The sequence below is a fragment of the Ambystoma mexicanum genome, chromosome 11, assembly GCF_040938575.1.
Source record: "Ambystoma mexicanum isolate Mex_15411 chromosome 11, UKY_AmexF1_1, whole genome shotgun sequence".
Taxonomy (NCBI): Eukaryota; Metazoa; Chordata; class Amphibia; order Caudata; family Ambystomatidae; genus Ambystoma; species Ambystoma mexicanum.
Window position 1 is genome coordinate 842,885,463 of NC_090934.1, and position 17,143 is coordinate 842,902,605.

A 17,143-nucleotide genomic window follows, 5' to 3' on the forward strand; every position below is an offset into this window, starting at 1 on the left:
TGGCCCAGTGAAGGACAAAGGATGCCCATTTGTTTCAAATGAATATTTTATTTAAGAAACTTTGATGATGCTTATTTTTCCAACAGAAATTCTCAGGAATGTAAAAAGTTAACAGTTTTAATGTCATTTTGTGGGTTTTAATTTAAGACATTCTAGCGTTCACTTCCATATAGGGAACAGAAATGGCAGAGAATTGGGTATTCCACGGAAAGTGTGCATGATGCCAATGTAAAAATCAATACTGATATGCCTGATGATAATCCATACACACGTGTAAAGTTATAGAATTTTACACCGAATATTTCACAGTAAAAATGACAAAAAATTGGTAGAAGGGCGATACAATGGGCCTCTTTACGAGGTGAGTGGTAAGAGGTTAACGGCGCTGGTAAAGGCACCGGAGCCGTTAACCCCTTACCTCCCTATTATGAGGTCTGCTTGCAGGACCCGATAAGGACGCCTGGTTTTACCAGGCGTCCTTAACGGGTCCCACGAGCAGCCCAGCATGCTAACATTGGGCCCGTTATTAACGGCCCGTTGTTAGCATGCTCCCCATTCCCATTGAGCCCCATGGGGACTCAAATGGGAATGGGGATGGTCTGGCTCCGGGTTCCCTGAATGGGGAAATGCCGGGGTCTCCAAGGTCGGAATGGCCCGGTATTTCCCTTTCAGGGAACCCAGTACCCGGAATGGGGGTAGCCATGCCGCAAACTGCGGCATGGCTACCTCCATTCTTGTAATGAGGCCAGTGTCTTATAAATTGTTAAGTTGGACTGGCATGTTCTGCATAAAATATGTAATTTGTTAAGATGCCCCAACTGTACAAATGTGCCATTTATGGCAAAACTGAATTGTAGCTAAAGTAACTGTGGGAGGACATTGTAAAACTCACATCATAAATCTGACATCATGCCTTTGAAATCCAACCAGCTGGGAGGAAGGCAGTAACTATCTCCCCTGAACAATCCACTTGTTTAGAGGCGGGTGTCACGACTCGCTCCCTTCGCTCCCATTCCCACCACTTGGGGGCATGATTTGGGGTTTATTCCCTACTGGATTTTTCCTCCGAACCTTATGCTACAGTGCTGTGATGAATTGGGTGGCATACACAGATTCAGTCACTACAGTAGGCTTAGGCCCTGCTCTTGATACAGCTGCTGAGACTGAAGTAGATGTTCAAGCTGATGTGGAAAACGATGTTACCTCTGGGTTCACTCTTCCTTCTGCCAATTCTGATCAATACGAACAGTCAGAGACAGTACAGATTTCATGTTCTGATGGACTCATTCCACAGTATACAGAACCAAAAAACCGGCAGGCGATTCCTGAACTGTTGATTGTTAATCTGCCTCTTTCAGAAGCTAAGACAGAGGAATGGACAATTGCCGAAATCCTGATTAACAGAGACTTTACTATGGTGATTCCACTGGTTGATTTTGACTTCTACAAAGAAAGAGACTCTGTGTCACCCACTAAAGAAAGGGACTGCAAGAGTACAGCTCAGTCTTTGGTTACTGGTGCCAAGGAGTCTACTGCCCTAAAGGTGCCCTCCATTCCTGAGCCACCAATGTGTCTGTCAACTTCTGAGACTTCTGTCTGTCCTCCTACAACCATTGACTCTCCTATGATCCAATCCACAGCCCTGCAGTCATCTTTGGCACACGTGTCTTCAATCAATGAACCGCTGCCATGTCTGCCATTTACTCAAGAGCCAGTCCCAAAGACCTGGACATGTTTGTATTCAGCAACCGAGATTGCTCCAGCTTGCATGCCTTCAGCCTCAAGGTTTCCTTTGGCCTGCCTGTCTTCAGCTACAGTGACTCATCCTGCAGATCATCCTTCAGCCATAGAGCATCCGGTAGTCCATCATAAGTGCATGTCTTCAGTCCTGGAGTATACTGATTATTTGCCTTCAGTTCATGAGACGCCTGTATCCTGCTTAGCCTCACCGCCAATATCAGAGGTATATCTGTCTACACCATCAGATCCTGCTGTATTTTCTTCTGCTCCAGCGATTCCTCCTGAATCCCAACCATTTACTGCCGATGAACGTCTAGCCTGCCTTTCTTGTGCTTCATGGGGATCATCAGAATGCCTGCCTTTTACACAAGAAGATTCTCCCAACTGCTTCACTTTAGCATCAGAACCTCCTAAATATGCAGCATCAGAGTTTGAGACTTTTGCCAGCTCCCGCTTCAGAGTCATCAAGCTGGACCAAGTGATGGGTCAGAACCACTCACCTGGGTGTGCACAGGGGGTGGTGCAGACCGGCGTATTACCTACAGGACTTGTGCAACAGAATTCCGCCAAGAAGCACCAGTTGGGTGCTAGTAGCCAAAGGAAGGGAATGACTGCTGCAGTTCAAAATTTGTCTGTTATTGCTCCTTCTGCGAGTGTGCCTGAAGTACCAAGTACTGCGTCTATCACTCCTATCAGTATGCCAAACGTCCCTGCTGTTGTATCCCACGTGCAACAAAGTGGCTACACGACTGTCACCAGGAGTACCAGCCTCGTACAACCCATTGGACTTCCAGGCCTCCAAGGCGTAGAACATGTGCAGTCAAACCTTAGTCACTTTCAACCACAAGCCTTTTCCCAGATGGATGACAGAAGAAAATCCGAACCTCTACCTCAGCCGCCACCTTCTCTAATGGCTGAACATAAACATTTCCTGAAGCCAGCAATTTCCTCACCTCCCGCATGTCCGCTCTCGGCAGAAAGGCTAACAGAACTTCTACCATTGTCCAATGCATGTTGCACTAGCCTGCCTCCCTCCTCAAAGACGTATAAGTGTCCACTCCCAGTGACTGAGTTTCCTGGGCCTTCCAACTCAGCTTCAGATCCTGCAAGTCCTTCATGCCTTTCTTCGACCCATGAGTATCTTCCTCACCAGACATCTGCCTACGACTCTTCTAGACTGCAACCTGATTCTATGCATTCCAGTCCATCTGCCTTTGCCCACAGGCCACCATTTCCATCAGTGCCACCTCCAAAGACAAAGCACTCCCATCATGGAAAGAAGATGTCTCGTGCGGGTGGCGGGCACCAGAAGACGGCCGTGGGAGGGGGTATACTGTCACGACTCGCTCCCTTCGCTCCCATTCCCACCACTTGGGGGCATGATTTGGGGTTTATTCCCTACTGGATTTTTCCTCCGAACCTTATGCTACAGTGCTGTGATGAATTGGGAGCACTAAAACCTTATTTTCCAAGTTACTTCCCTTCCGGATCCATTCCAGGTTTTTGGCAGCCAGCATGCTACTTTGATCAAATGACTATGCTTCCCAGAATGCCTGGCTCACTGCTTCACCTCCTCCCTTGCAGGACAAGGTTGGGTGGAGGATAGGCAACACTGTGGCTGCAGGTGCAGTAGGCGTCACACCTGATGGGTGTGCTCGTTAAGCAGCTTTAAAAGCCTCAGTTTACTTCAGTCCAGCGCTGGTCATCGTTGCAGTGTTCCTGTTGTGACTAGTCCCTTGTTCCTTGTTCCTAGCTTTTGTGCCTAGTTCCTAATTCCTGTTTCTTGTTCCTCCGCCCTGGATTTCGGATTCATGTGCTAAATTGATTTCTGCTCCCTAGATTCCCCTTTCTGTCTTCCTCTGTTTGCAGGCAGCATTTCTCAGTGCTTTCCCCTTTTAGATGCAGCCAAGTTTGTCTGTGTTCTATATTTCTTTGACTTTGTCCTTTGCTGCTGTAAACCTTTATCCTTAGCCTTCCTCTTAGATTAGCTTTCTGTCTTTTCCTTGGAGGAGTGGGGGAAGTTTGCCTTGGTCATTTCGTTTTTTCCCTGCTCCTGATTCTTACTTTCTATTGGGATCCATTCCATGTTTTCCATTGCACTTCTGCATTTATTTCCCATTTGATTATTAGGTGTGGTGTGCTGTTGTAGCTAGCTCCTGTGTGAATGCCTATGTTTTCCTCCCTATTCTGTAAGCACTATTCCAACTTAGGTATTTAGTTATCCTCCCATTGCTGTTATAGCCTTTCTGGGTCCCAGTTTGATCAACAGGGTTCGTGGGCTTGCTGACATTCAAGAGGTTTTTCTCGTCCTCGTGAGTACTGTTTTTTAGTTCCCTTATTTAATACCATCAAGAGTGTTAGTTCACAGATCCTGTCATTGCTTGCCCTCTACGTGGGTTTAGCGCTGTCAGTACCTGTAACAGCAATTGGGGGTAAGGCACCTGCCGACTTTCCTCGCGGTCAGGTGCTTACCCCACATCCCTTTTCATATATTGGTTTTGTTGTCACACTCTATTTGCACTCCTGGGTTTTAGCATACATGAGTCTTGGTTCCTGTGTGCACGTAGTTTAATTCAAGGCTATTCACTGTGTGATTAAGTGCACATTTCCCTTGCCATATTCGCTGCCTTTGTACTCGCCTGACTAATCCTGACAGCGGGCTTAGCTAAGCCTGCCCTGCCGTATAATTCTATGATGTTACCATGCTCTATAAAAATGGTGGCTGACAAAACTCTAGACACAGACTCTTTCCTGAATTTGCTGCGCCTGCGTTCCTGATCTTCTACATTCATCTTGCCAGACTCAAGATCCCACTGCAAAGCCAAAGCATAGCTGATTCCAGATCCCACTGAAAAGCCAAACCATAGCAGATTCCAGACTCCACTGCAAGGCCAAAGCATTGCTGACCATCGCAGCAAGGCCTCAATCCAGAGATCCCACTAAAAAATCCCAATAACCAAAGGGAAAAGCTGTGGTGTTCTTTTGGTAAGCATCCTGAGACCAGACTGGCATTTTGCCCACTAACTGCATGTCCGCTGCAACCCTGTCATCCAGCTGTCCTGATTATCCGGTGACCAGACAGGCCCAGCTGTTGTTCTGCTAGGAGAGTCCACCGCTACCTGGAGTAAAGAACCCGGTTGACTGTTCCTAATCCCAAATTTAGAGCAGACTGTGGGTATCCCCCATCCCATAACACATAGTCTACCCCATCTTAACTTTTGTCATTGTGCCACTCTCTAAGCAACTCTCTCCATACCCTGATAACTTGTATAGACTGCTCCAATTTTCTGTGCACCTTGTCCTTGTTTCCTAGTGTTAGCGCAACTCTTTTATTCACCTCACCTTATGATATGATATGATATTTTATTTATATCGCGCTCATACACAGGTGTTTCAGAGCGCGACCAGGCAAAGGGAGGGGAACAGTGGAGAACAAACACAATGATCTTACTAGGCCCAGTGACATTGAGAACGTGCAAGTGCATGGGGACGGGAAAAAGGGGGAAAGTCCATGGGAGGGGGAAGAAATTGGAAACTGCAGAAGCATAAGAGAGGACAAGATAAATAAGTAAATAAATAAATACAGTGATCAGAAACAGTGGTAATGCAAGCCTGTACGGGCCAAGTGCAAGGTTAGTCACATAGGGAGTATCTGATCAGTGCAGACGAAGAGTCTGGGGGGGCTGTATGGGTACAGATACAGGCCCCAGTGCAAGGGGTGGCCAGGAGGCAGTGCAGGAGGGCAACAGGGTGAGCAGGGACCTGGGCAGGAAGGGCAGACGGTGGCCAGGTGCAGCATTGCTGAAAGAGAAAGCAGACCTTGAAACCCATTAGTGATATTTGGAGTAATTTTAATTAATTGCCACATAGATCAGAACACGGCGGGAAAAGGTTGATGTCGCCAATCAATCTTTGAACGTATTGTGGCTTTCTTTAACAATATAGTCTAAATAATTTACTTTAAGTAAAATTTGCCTTTCATTTTTAAAACCGATTTTCTCTTTTTCACTGCTCTATTTTCCTAAACGCATACCTCCTTCTGCCTTCCAAATCTCTCTCAATTCACCAGCTATAGCCCTCCTTTCACTTCCATATTGTCCCTGTGCTTTGCATCCATTCCCCTGCCCAAAAACTGCATACTGATTTAGTGTTTTTCACCCGTTTTGAAAAATAAAAACTGTTTTGCATTTAAAACTGCAAACCTGGAAAAATGCAACTTTCCATGTGTGAAATCGGCTGCACTGGGTTTTCAATTTCAATCTTTTTTGTGAACTGTATGCTTTTGTGATACCTTGCATGATGGTTGATAGTGAGATAACATCCCTAATACTGTGATAAAACATATGTATATCATTATTTAACACACACATAATTAATTATTTATCAAAAGCCGAGTGTCATTTTAGGCGTTTGCAAAGGGTTTAAAATTATTTTGTGAGGGAAGGTCGGATTTTGATTCTGTTTTCTGCCTCTTATCCCTGACTACCTGCTGCTTCTTTCTATCCACTCAGAATCCGATTATTGGTGGGTTGGGGGAACATTGCAGGGGGAAACCTTAACTTGGGTGTTATTTATCCTAATTCAAAAGTGCTCCTATTCGCTTGTGCTTTGGATATGGTCTACTATAAGGTTAACCAAGTGCATTGCTTTCATTTCTATTGTAATTATCACCCTATTGGTGATTGCTGCCCAATATTAAAATTTGTTTGATTTTGTTCATTTTAAAAATAAATAAATATTGGATTTTCACCAACCGGCCTGTTTCATGATACATTTTGAACCAGGGTATTTGTAAAAGGGGGTGTAAGACGAGTCGAGTACCGTCTCAATTTGAATTCATTGAAATTAAAGAAAAAGTATTCCTATTGAGCACCACATCCCAGGCTAAGACCAAGTGTCCTGGTCCAGTGTGTGACACCTGATTGGAATCCTTAACAGCTAAACATCTGTCAGGGAACAGAGGGAGATACCGACCTCACAGGACCCATCCACCAGCTCCATATCTGGTGCCTAGCCAGCATACAGCGTGCCCTGCTAGGTTCTGCCAGCACGCTTCTTAGGTGGGACGTGCCAGAGAGGCTCTGACCAAATGACAAGGACGTTGCCTGCAAACACTCTCCTCAGCTTTGGGCCATACGCCTTAAAGGTTGACACACAGCCAGCGAAGAAGCTAGGAGGATTGCCACAACAAGCGTCCATCTTTTGAGGACATTTTCGAGGCAGTCGAGCCCTCGAACCGCGACCGGCTGCATCACTGACTGTTGTCATGCTGCAGTCACTGAAGCCGTCTGAGACGCTTCGACCATCTTTCCAGATATGCCAACCAGTAGAGAGACAACAATTCTTTACCCCTAGTCGCTGTGTAGGCCATCCTGCAGCTGCCCTTCCACCCTTGCTTGTCGAACTGCCTGCCTCATGTTCCCTGCAGCTGTCTCCCATCTTGAACTCTGTTGCAGGAGCTGCGAGGCGTCCTGCAACCGACTCGACTCTGAAAAGGCATCAAGATCATCTCAAGAACCAGGTACATTGTGGTTCTGTCCCCCTGGTCCTTCTCCGAAGGCTCCTAGTGACATTTACAACCCCATCCTCCCTTGGTATTGAAACGAAATAATCTTGAACATTACGATTGATTATTTTACCGACTACCATCCTGTCAGTATCCAGAGTGCATCCCCTTTCCTTCTTGAAACTCCACTGTGCTTCTTTAAAGGGTGGGTTGTATTTTGTAGTGTGCTAGAACTGTCTGTTGTAATAATAATAAAGTAGATATTTGTATACAACCTTGACTGGACAGTCCCTTTTATCATAGTGTAATAATTGTATTTTCGCTGTGTTGCAACTAACCAACAATCCACGACCTTGCGACGATAAGCCTGCCTTTCCGTCCAAGTTACCAAAATTGGAGAGTGAGGTTTATAATTGATTTGTGTTTCCAATCTGTTCAGGTCCCTTCTGGTGTACTAGAGGTATGGTGGTGATTGATGGTTTAGAAAACAATATTCATCCCGGGACCACTGTTGCCCGGAAGGTGATTCGTCACACCACCAATATAGCGACCCCATTCTATGACATTATTTCAGTTTGGAAACATACATTCTGTTGTGAAGTGTCTCATAATTCAACCATCGACGATTCCTGTTATGTTCTCAGCTTCCAAAATTATTTTCCAGTACATTTTGGGGAAAATGCTAATTTTAAGCCACAGGTTTAAAACATTATTGGACTGTATGTGAAATATTGCAACATACAATCTTTTGGGGACATTTAATAAAGACCCAGCACCTACAGAGTACTCACCCTTTCTGATTTCCAACTCCTGTCTTTGACATGAACGACAATTCCTGTCAATCATGACGCACCTCTCTGCCTCCATCTGAGAGAAGATACCCTGTTTGTTTCCAATTTATGATGCTATGCTTTTTTTAATCACTTTAGCCCAGATATGTCTCTCTGATTCGAGCATCAGAATGGAAGTTCCTTTCAAGGTCACCTTTGAGGCATCAAGTCTGCCTGACTGCATGCATCCCCATGCTCGCACATTAAATGGCATGTTGATTTATGCTGCCTGTTAGGCAGAATTACATACAGTACCCTTTGGGAACACTACAGACCATTAAGACTACAGGTACAATCTCACCTTTGGTATAAGTCTGTATTACACAGTTTTGAGCAGTACAAGGTGTTACACAAAGGACTCGCAATCACAGTGGTTCAAACCAACAGTCACTCCAGGTTTCGTGGTAAAACAATATTAATTTATTTACACAGTAATTTACAAAACATTCCACTAGCAATAAGCAACTCAATATCTCACTATAATACACTCCAGTACCAAACCAATACGTTTCTGAATAAGTTAGGCTCCCCAGAAGTGAGAGCAAAATGGCACTTCAGTAATTTTAAAAGGGAGTAAAAGACACAAGTTATAAGAATTAAACACAAATACTTTCTTAGGCAGGGCAAATGGTTTCAGTTCACTACAAAAGGCAGTTCAATTCAATAGGCCTGGGCCAAAGTCAATGGATCAGTATCTTGGATAGGATAGCACAGTTCTGGTAGTAAACAGTTAAGTCTTTGCCAATGTTCTTAGAAGTAGTTTGCACAAAAAGAGTTATATGTCGGATTAGGAGCAAACAAGACTCCAAAGTTGGTAAAGTTTCAAGAACTTTCATCGTGTCAAAGAGGATTTCTCAACCGCGTTTGCACAGTACCTTGGTAATGAAGAAAAGCTGTAGCTGAGGCAAGTGTTCATGGCGGTTCCTGCAGATCTCGCTGTTCCTGGGCCTCAGTCGTGGGGACAAGAGGGTGGACGTCGGAAGGTTCCTGCACTGCATGGGGACCAATCCATAAGCTTGGCAAGGTGTGAGTGCCTTAAAGTCCACAAACTGGTATCCTTCTCACTGGCTATACGGTTTTCAACAGCACTCTGAAGAAAATTCAGCCAGTATGGAGATGCTTTCCAGGTGGCTTGCGAGTTGGTTGTTCCCACCAGCTCAAGGGAAGAAGTCGTCCTTGAAGGGGCTTCTCTGCCAAGGGAGTTTCAGGCTATTCGGACCTGCAGCAGGGCTTCACCGGGCAAACCAACGGTCCAGGAGTTGCAGCAGCTGTCTTCCTTCAGCTCGTCTTTGGTTCTTTCATTTCAGTTGTTGACTCTGCCTTCCATGTCCCAGAGACCTGCCTTTTAAACAGTTTTTTCCCATTCATTCCAGCCTAGCTGCCACTCACCCAGCAGGGTGGCTGTCCTTGCCAGACAGTCAGCCAGCCAATTATGCCAAAGTGCATTCAGGTCTCCTAGGAGACTAAGCACAGGGAGCTTCAGGCACCTCCCTCGCTTCCTGTCCACCCCAGACACTCAGGCGACAGAGGCGGTCTTCAGTACTGAAGCCCGCCAAAGGCAAATGAACAAAGGGACCAAACCTGGTTTGGCACGCAGAGAAAAACACTAGAAGGACCTTTTCAAAAAGAAAAGGTGAAAAAAGTCAATCGGAACCTGTTTTTACAAAGGGGACTCAGACGCCATCTTGAAAAACATGGCTCTGGTGGATTTTAGCTAACGGAGCGTTTAAACAGGTCGCAGTTGGGAGAATCATGGTAATACCACTGCCACCAGTCATTCTGAGAGGAAAGGGTAGCATTTTAGTTTTACATGAGTTTTCTAGGCATAGGGAATACTAGGTTATCCCTCCACCACTCTGCTGTAAGGCAGGGTGTGCTGGTTCTAGCAATTTAAAAAGACTAGCAAAGTCAATTTAACTTTACATTCACTGGGAGAGAGTAGTCCGTCCCAGAGAAGGAATTTAAACCTTGGGAAGTATGAAAGGCATCCCTGTGTCACTGTACTGAGGGTGCTGTGTGACACACAAGAAAAGATGATGCCTATGGAGTTGTCTAAAACTCCATATCCGAAGTACGCAAAAATAAAAACACACATCAAAATACATGAAAGTATGGGGGAAAAAGGCTCACACTCTTTCCAGGTAAAAATTAAAGTCCTAAAAATCCAGTAAAGTTGCTGGGGGTCTTAAAAGGTAAGGGAAAGTAGCACGTTTATGTGAATTCTCCCTAATACTCGCCCTCCCCCCCCCAGACTAAGGGACAGGAGGATTTAATCCCCACCAGGATGGATCTCCTGTTGTAAGTTGGTTAAATGGCCTGCTGAGTACACCAGCAAACTTTTGTAACCCTTGCTATGACACTTTTTATCAGGTGTTTTCATTTGCAAGCTATATGACCTATAAACCTTGTTTGGTACATCTTTCTTATTTAAGGTATAGGTGATCTGATCTAACAGTCCCTCAGAAGTTATAACAACCTCTGAACCTACAATAGGCTTTTTCAAGGGGTCCTTAGAAAGGAATCCCTTAGACCTAGAGGGGCCTCTGTGGTTCCTCACCACCTCTCTCTCAAGAGCAGGTTGGGTCTCAGGTGTCTTGGTTGGAGGGGCTCTGGTCAAGCAAAGTACATGCTTCCACGTCCTCTGAGATCTGTTTTTTCGTGGCTAAGAGGTTTCCCCCCTAACACTAAGATTTACACTGAAATCTTCAGTAGAGTATCCAACAGTATTAAGGTGTTTAGCCTTATACCCATTTTTCCTGAGTTTTCACCAGCTTTGAGAATTACCAGTTCTCACAGTCCTAGAGAGGAGTCCAATTGGTCTATACAACACTTCCTCAGAAGCAGGGGAGGTCAAAGACTTTACAACTGGATGACCAATGATGCAGCTTTGTTGGGGATCCAATTTCCCTTGGTTAGAGGTCAACTTACTAACACAAGGGCTTACAGTGGGGGTCTCTATAGAGGATCCCACAGGCTCAGATAGGTCTCTTAAGGTTGCCTCTCTAGCCAATTTGTTTTGATTCTGTTTCCTCTCATTGGGAGGCCTGGGGATACCGCATACTGCTTCTAGAGTGTTTAAATCCTTCCCCAACAGGACTCTCCCAGGCACCTCATTCTGGACACTGGCAGGAATCCTCACTGTCATATTATTACACTGAATGAGAGCTGGTAGAATTGGAACCAACTGGACAGGGCCCCCAGCAAGCTTAGTGAGGTATTTGGGTACCTTAGCAACGTCCTCAAGATTCATCCACTATGGTAATGCTGGCCCCAGTGTCTCTGATGGTAGGGGTCTCCTGACCATTCACAAGTACACTGTCTTTGTAATATTCTTTGTTATTGTCTGGGATGAAATTATAGACATCTAAGTTCTCCAGCATGGGGTCTGGCATGGATTCACATGCTCATGAATATTCCCCGTCGTCAGGCCGGGAATCCTCGGTATAGAAAAAATCAGTATCAGTTTCGTTTCTGATCTGTCTTTCTCAGTAGTAACCAATCACTGGTCTCTGGGTCATACTGCCCCCAGCCAATGACTGCCCTCTCCCTAAGCCCCACCCCTGGCAGCCATCCTCTGATTTTTACCGCACGTTCAAGTGTTGGGAATCCTCGTGCTTAGCTCTCGAGCTTTTGCGGCGTTTTCACGCTTTTTTCAGGAGATTTTCTCATTTTTTCGGTTAAAAGAGCCTCAAGCTCCACCGTTGCTACTTCCGATCAACGGGGATCCGTTTCAGAGTTTTCTACGCCCCTCAAGGGTGAGGATTTCGTTGAGTTACGCTTTTGGAGGAATCCAGAAGTTCAGAGGCCTACCCCGGACATGGCCCAGGAGAAAGGGAGCTCGACGCCCGGGAAGCTATTCAGGACCTGCCCTGGATGTCAGCTTCAGAACGTTTTCAAGGAGGACGAGCATTCATTATGCCTCTGCTGTCTCCATGAGGACAAGACGCACAAGGAAAAGTACTGCGCGTTTTGTGGAAACATGTCGGAGCGGACCATGAAGGATCGCCACCTCCGTCTCGCCAACTGGCTGGAAGGTAAGAGCCTGCCAGGCGAGAAGAAGAAGAAGAAGTCCGAGCGGTCTTCTAAGTCCTGTTAGGGTGCCCCAGCGACGGGGGCCCAACAAAAGGCTAAGCACCGCAAGTCCGGGGGCACCGGGAGCGCCGAACGGTCAGGCTCCTTGGCTGCCAGGCAGGGCGCACCCTTCCCGGCGCCATCGACCACGAGCCAATGCTCTGGCTCGGGTAAGAGGAAGTCCGAGAACCCGGCGAAGCTTCTGGAGAGGCCCCGGTCGATCTCGAAGACTCCGGCAGAAGGGGAGCGAGGCTCGGACCCTCCCCCGAAGGTGATGGCCCAGGCGTACAGAAGGTGACGTTGGCCGTGATTCACCCTGCTAGGACCTCGATTGAGGATGTCGCCGTGGCCCTGGCTCAGCCTGTGGAGGCTACACCAGTGGAGGCGCCCTCAGGTACCAGAGTCTCCCTGCCACCGCGGAGGGAGTCGTCTTTCAGGCCCATCGAGAAGACCCCCACAAAGTCCTCGTTGAAAAGGGGGGGAGGGGGGGTGGTGGCCGTCGTGGATACGGACACGACCTCTGAAGAGGAGCTCATCCAAGTCGTGGAGGAGACCCAGCCCATCGGGAGGGATCCCGACGAGGGCGATGACGAGGGTGACAGTGACGCAGACGAGGCTCCTCAAGAGCCCTCGCTCCCGTAGTTTCCGGTGCCGCAGGACACCTCGGCGGCCATTTTGTCAGCCATCCAGTCCTTATGCTCGGAGATAAGGACTAGGTTGCCCCTTCCCCCGACGGAGGAGCCTGAGCCAGACCCGACGGAGGATCCGGAGCCAGGACCTTCGGGGAGCCCACCGCTTAAGAGGAGGAGGACGCATCCTAGGCCTCCTCTCCCGCCTCTGCGGCCTTCTCTGCCTTCCCCCCGGTCCACTACCCACAGGGATGATACAGGCATGGACACGACTACGACGGGTACGGATGACGACGGAGGCGACGACGGGACGTGTCCCCTGTCGCACCCTGCCCGGGCGTCCCCGCCTGACGAGATTGGATCCTTCCATGCAATGATCTCCAGGGCATTCGAGCTCTTCCAGCTCTGCCCCGAGGAAAAGAAGAAGGAGGGGTTCCTTTACCAGCGGCGCAAGGCTAAAAGGAAGACGGTCCTCGCCGTACCGCTTCTTGATGACATCTGGGATGAGGGGCTCGCCTTCCTCAAGAACCCTGCCACGGCTCCTGCGAAGAGGGACCGGTACGAGAAGAAGTACTGGGTCCCCGACGCTGCCCCCTTGTGCCTTAGGGCGCAACCTACCCCGGACTCGGTCATTTCTGCGGCGGCCAAGAAGAAAGCGGGGGGGGCATCGGCCTCGACTTCAACCTCCCCTCTGGACGGCGAGGGTAGGAAACTGGATGCGATGGGACGACAGGTCATCTCATCTGCAGCGACGACCATCAAGGCGGCCAACGCCCTGGCCATCGTAGCCCGCTACGACAGGGGTTTGTGGTTCAAGATCCCCCCTCTGTTGGACTTCCTTCCGGATGCCAAGAGGGATGAGGCCCTGGAAATCTTGCAGGAAGGTGAGATTGCCTCGGACCATGCCATTACGGTGGCTACGGACATCGCCGACACCGGTTTCTGTCAGTTGGGCAACGGCTTTTGCCTGAGACGATGAGGATGGCTCAGGGCAACGGATTTCCGCCAGGACATTCAGACCAAGGTTTTGGACATGCCCTTCGATGGGAACAACCTTTTTGGCAAGGCGGTTGATGAATCCCTTCAGGCGATCAAGACGGACACGGAGACGGCCCGTGCACTGGGTGTGCTCCAACAGCGACGGCCGTCCTTTCGGAGCTCCGGAGGCAGACAGGGTGCCTCCAAGGGGGCCGACAGCAGCTCCTCTACTTACCATCAAGCGGCAAGGTCTTCGTCGCAGGAGGCCTACAGGGGACGCGGCAAGTCAGGTGGATCCCGCCGTCGTCGCCAAGGTGGTCAAGGAGGCAAAGCAGCCTCCAAGCAAGATTGAACCGTCCGTCGGGTCGGGCCCCCGCCGAAGCACCCCGATGGGAGGCCGGCTGACGAAGTTCGTCAGCGTGTGGGAGTCCATCTCCACGGACTGTTGGGTGCTGGATGCCCTGGCCCTGGGGCACGCCCTCGGGTTCCAGAAGAGGTGCCCCCGCATTCCTCCCGTGGCCAGGAAGGAAAATCACGTCCCTCAACTGCTTTTGGAAGTATGGGCGATGCTCAGGAAAGGTGCCATCGAGCTCGTCCCGAAGAGGCTTCGGGGCTCCGGAGTTTACTCAAGATACTTCCTCGTGAGGAAGAAGACAGGAGGATGGTGTCCAATCCTGGCCCTGCGACGACTAAACAAATACATCAAGGCACAGAAGTTCCGGATGGTCACCCTCCAGCACGTGCTGGGACAGCTGGAGGAGGGCGATTTCCTGTCGTCGTTGGTCTTGGAGGATGCTTAATTCCACATCCCTATTCCCAGGTTCGTGGTCAAAGGGCGGCACTACCAGTTCAAGGCCCTCCCGTTCGGATTAAAATCGGCACCCAGGGTGTTCACCAAGTGCCTAGCACCGGTGGCGGTGCGGCTGCACCTGCAGGGGATCCATGTCTACCCCTACCTGGACGACTGGCTCATACGGGCAAGAACAAGGGAGCTCACCGTGGAACACACTGCGAAGTCCGTCCAGCTGCTCACGGACCTGGGGTTCTCCATCAACTTTCCAAAATCCCACCTGGTCCCATCGCAAGTCGCCCTGTTTCTGGGAGCACAGCTCGACACAGTGGCGCGGCGGGCCTCACCGTCGGAGGAAAGGATAAGGACCATCCTAGGAAAGGTGCAACGTCTACTGGCCACGGACGTGGCCAGAGTGAGGTCTATCAATCCCTCCTTGGAATGATGTCCTCCTGCATTTATCTGGTGCCCCATTGCAGACTTCGGATGCGGCCCTTGCAAGAATTCCTCAACGCCCACTGGATCCAGACGACAGGCAGCTTCGAGGACAGGATCTCGCTTGACAAACATTCCGTCAGGCAATACGATGGTGGGGTGTCCGCGTTCATCTGACAGCGGGAACAGGCTTCCTAGCCCCGGCCCACCAGGTGACGGTGATGACGGATGCCTCCCTGGAAAGTTGGGGAGCGCACACCGGGGGTCTCCACGCGAGAGGCCTTTGGTGCTCGGAGGAGAAGACTCTCCACATGAACATCTTGGAGCTCCGCACAGTGTTCTGGGCCCTCAGGTCCTTCCTTCCGTCCCCCAAGGGCAAGGTGGTGAGGATCTTCACCGACAACGCCACCACGATGTTTTACATTCAGAAGCAGAGCGGAACCAGATCCCCTGCCCTGTCCAAGGAAGCCCAGGATCTGTGGCATTGGGCCATCGCCCAAGGGATGTTTCTGGTACCCTTTCATCTGGCAGGGATAAAAAACACCATCGCCGACTCACTCAGCAGGGAGCTGCGCTCATGCCACGAGTGGGAACTGCACCAGGATCAAGTGGACCGACTCTTCCGACGATGGGGCGAACCCCAGATCGATCTCTTCGCAACGCGACGAACTCCAAGTGCCGGAGGTTCGCCAGCAGGTTTCCCCAGCCGAGGAGCATGGGCGATGCTTTCTCGTTCCCCTGGGACGGCCTGTTCCTTTATGCATTCCCGCCGTTGCCGTTGCTACTCCGGCTCCTCAACCAGCTCAAGAGGTCCCGGTGCAGGATGATCCTCGTCGCACCAGTGTGGCCGAGGCAGATCTGGTTCCCAGACCTTCTGGACTTGTCAGCGTCCACACCAGTCAAGCTGCCGACGGACGCGGATCCTACCTCCAGAGAAGGAGGCGCTATTCTTCATCATGAACCAGAGTCGCTGAACTTGCAGGCCTGGCTCCTGCAGCACTAGAGTTTGGAGGATACAACATCCCGGCCGACTGCAGAGAGGTTCTTGCAAAGGCCAGGGCATCCTCAACTCTCAAGTGCTACGGACACAAATGGAAGAGGTTCTCTGTCTGGTGCCGGGCACAGAAGATTAACCCTCTGCAGATTACGGCCCCTCAAGTATTGCTGTACCTACGGTCTTTGGCCAAGGCTGGCCTATCTCACGCTTCCATCAAGGTACATCTGGCTGCCGTCTCGCGTTACACCAGAACTACAGGAAGGGCGTCCTTGTGGTCTCATCGTCTGGTGAAGGAATTTATGAAAGGACTGTTCCGATCATTCCCGCTGGTGAAGGCCCCTGCCCCGGTGTGGGAGCTCAACGTGGTACTAATTAGGCTCATGGAGGCCCCATTCGAGCCTATGCATTCAGTGCCATTGAAGTTTCTGTCGTGGAAGACAGCATTCCTCGTGGCCATCACCTCTGCACGACGAGTGGGAGAGATCCAGGCCCTGTCTTGCAAGCCTCCATACTTGACTTTTCACGACACGAGGGTGGTGCTGAGAACGCACCCGTCCTTCATGCCCAAGGTGCCGTCGGACTTCCACCTCAACGAGCCCTTGGTGTTGCCAGTTTTCTTCCCATCGCCTTCATCACCGGCTGAGAGGACTCTGCACTCAACGAGCCCTTGGTGTTGCCAGTTTTCTTCCCATCGCCTTCATCGCCGGCTGAGAGGACTCTGCACTCGCTAGATGTATCTAGAGCGCTGAACTTCTACGTGGACCGCACGAAGAGTTTCCGGAAGACATCACAGCTGTTTGTGAACTTTGGACCTGTGAATCAAGCGAAGGCTCTCTCGAAGACTTCCATTTCCAGATGGCTCTCCAGCTGCATCATGCACTGTCACCGGTTGACAAACCGACCGCTGCCCGGCCGTCCGAGAGCCCATTCGACCAGAGCGATCGCTGCTACTACGGCGTTCCTGCCTGGTGTGCCCCTGCTCGACATCTGCAGGGCTGCTACGTGGAGGTCGACGCACACCTTCACGAGCTTTTACTGCGTCGACCGGGATTCCAGGGAGGAGTCCAGAGTCGGCCAGGCAGTGCTGCGCAACCTGTTCGCCTAAGGTGAGCCTGGTGAGGAGGTAAGAGTTGCTTAATGTTGAGTTGTTGTATTGCTTAATATTGA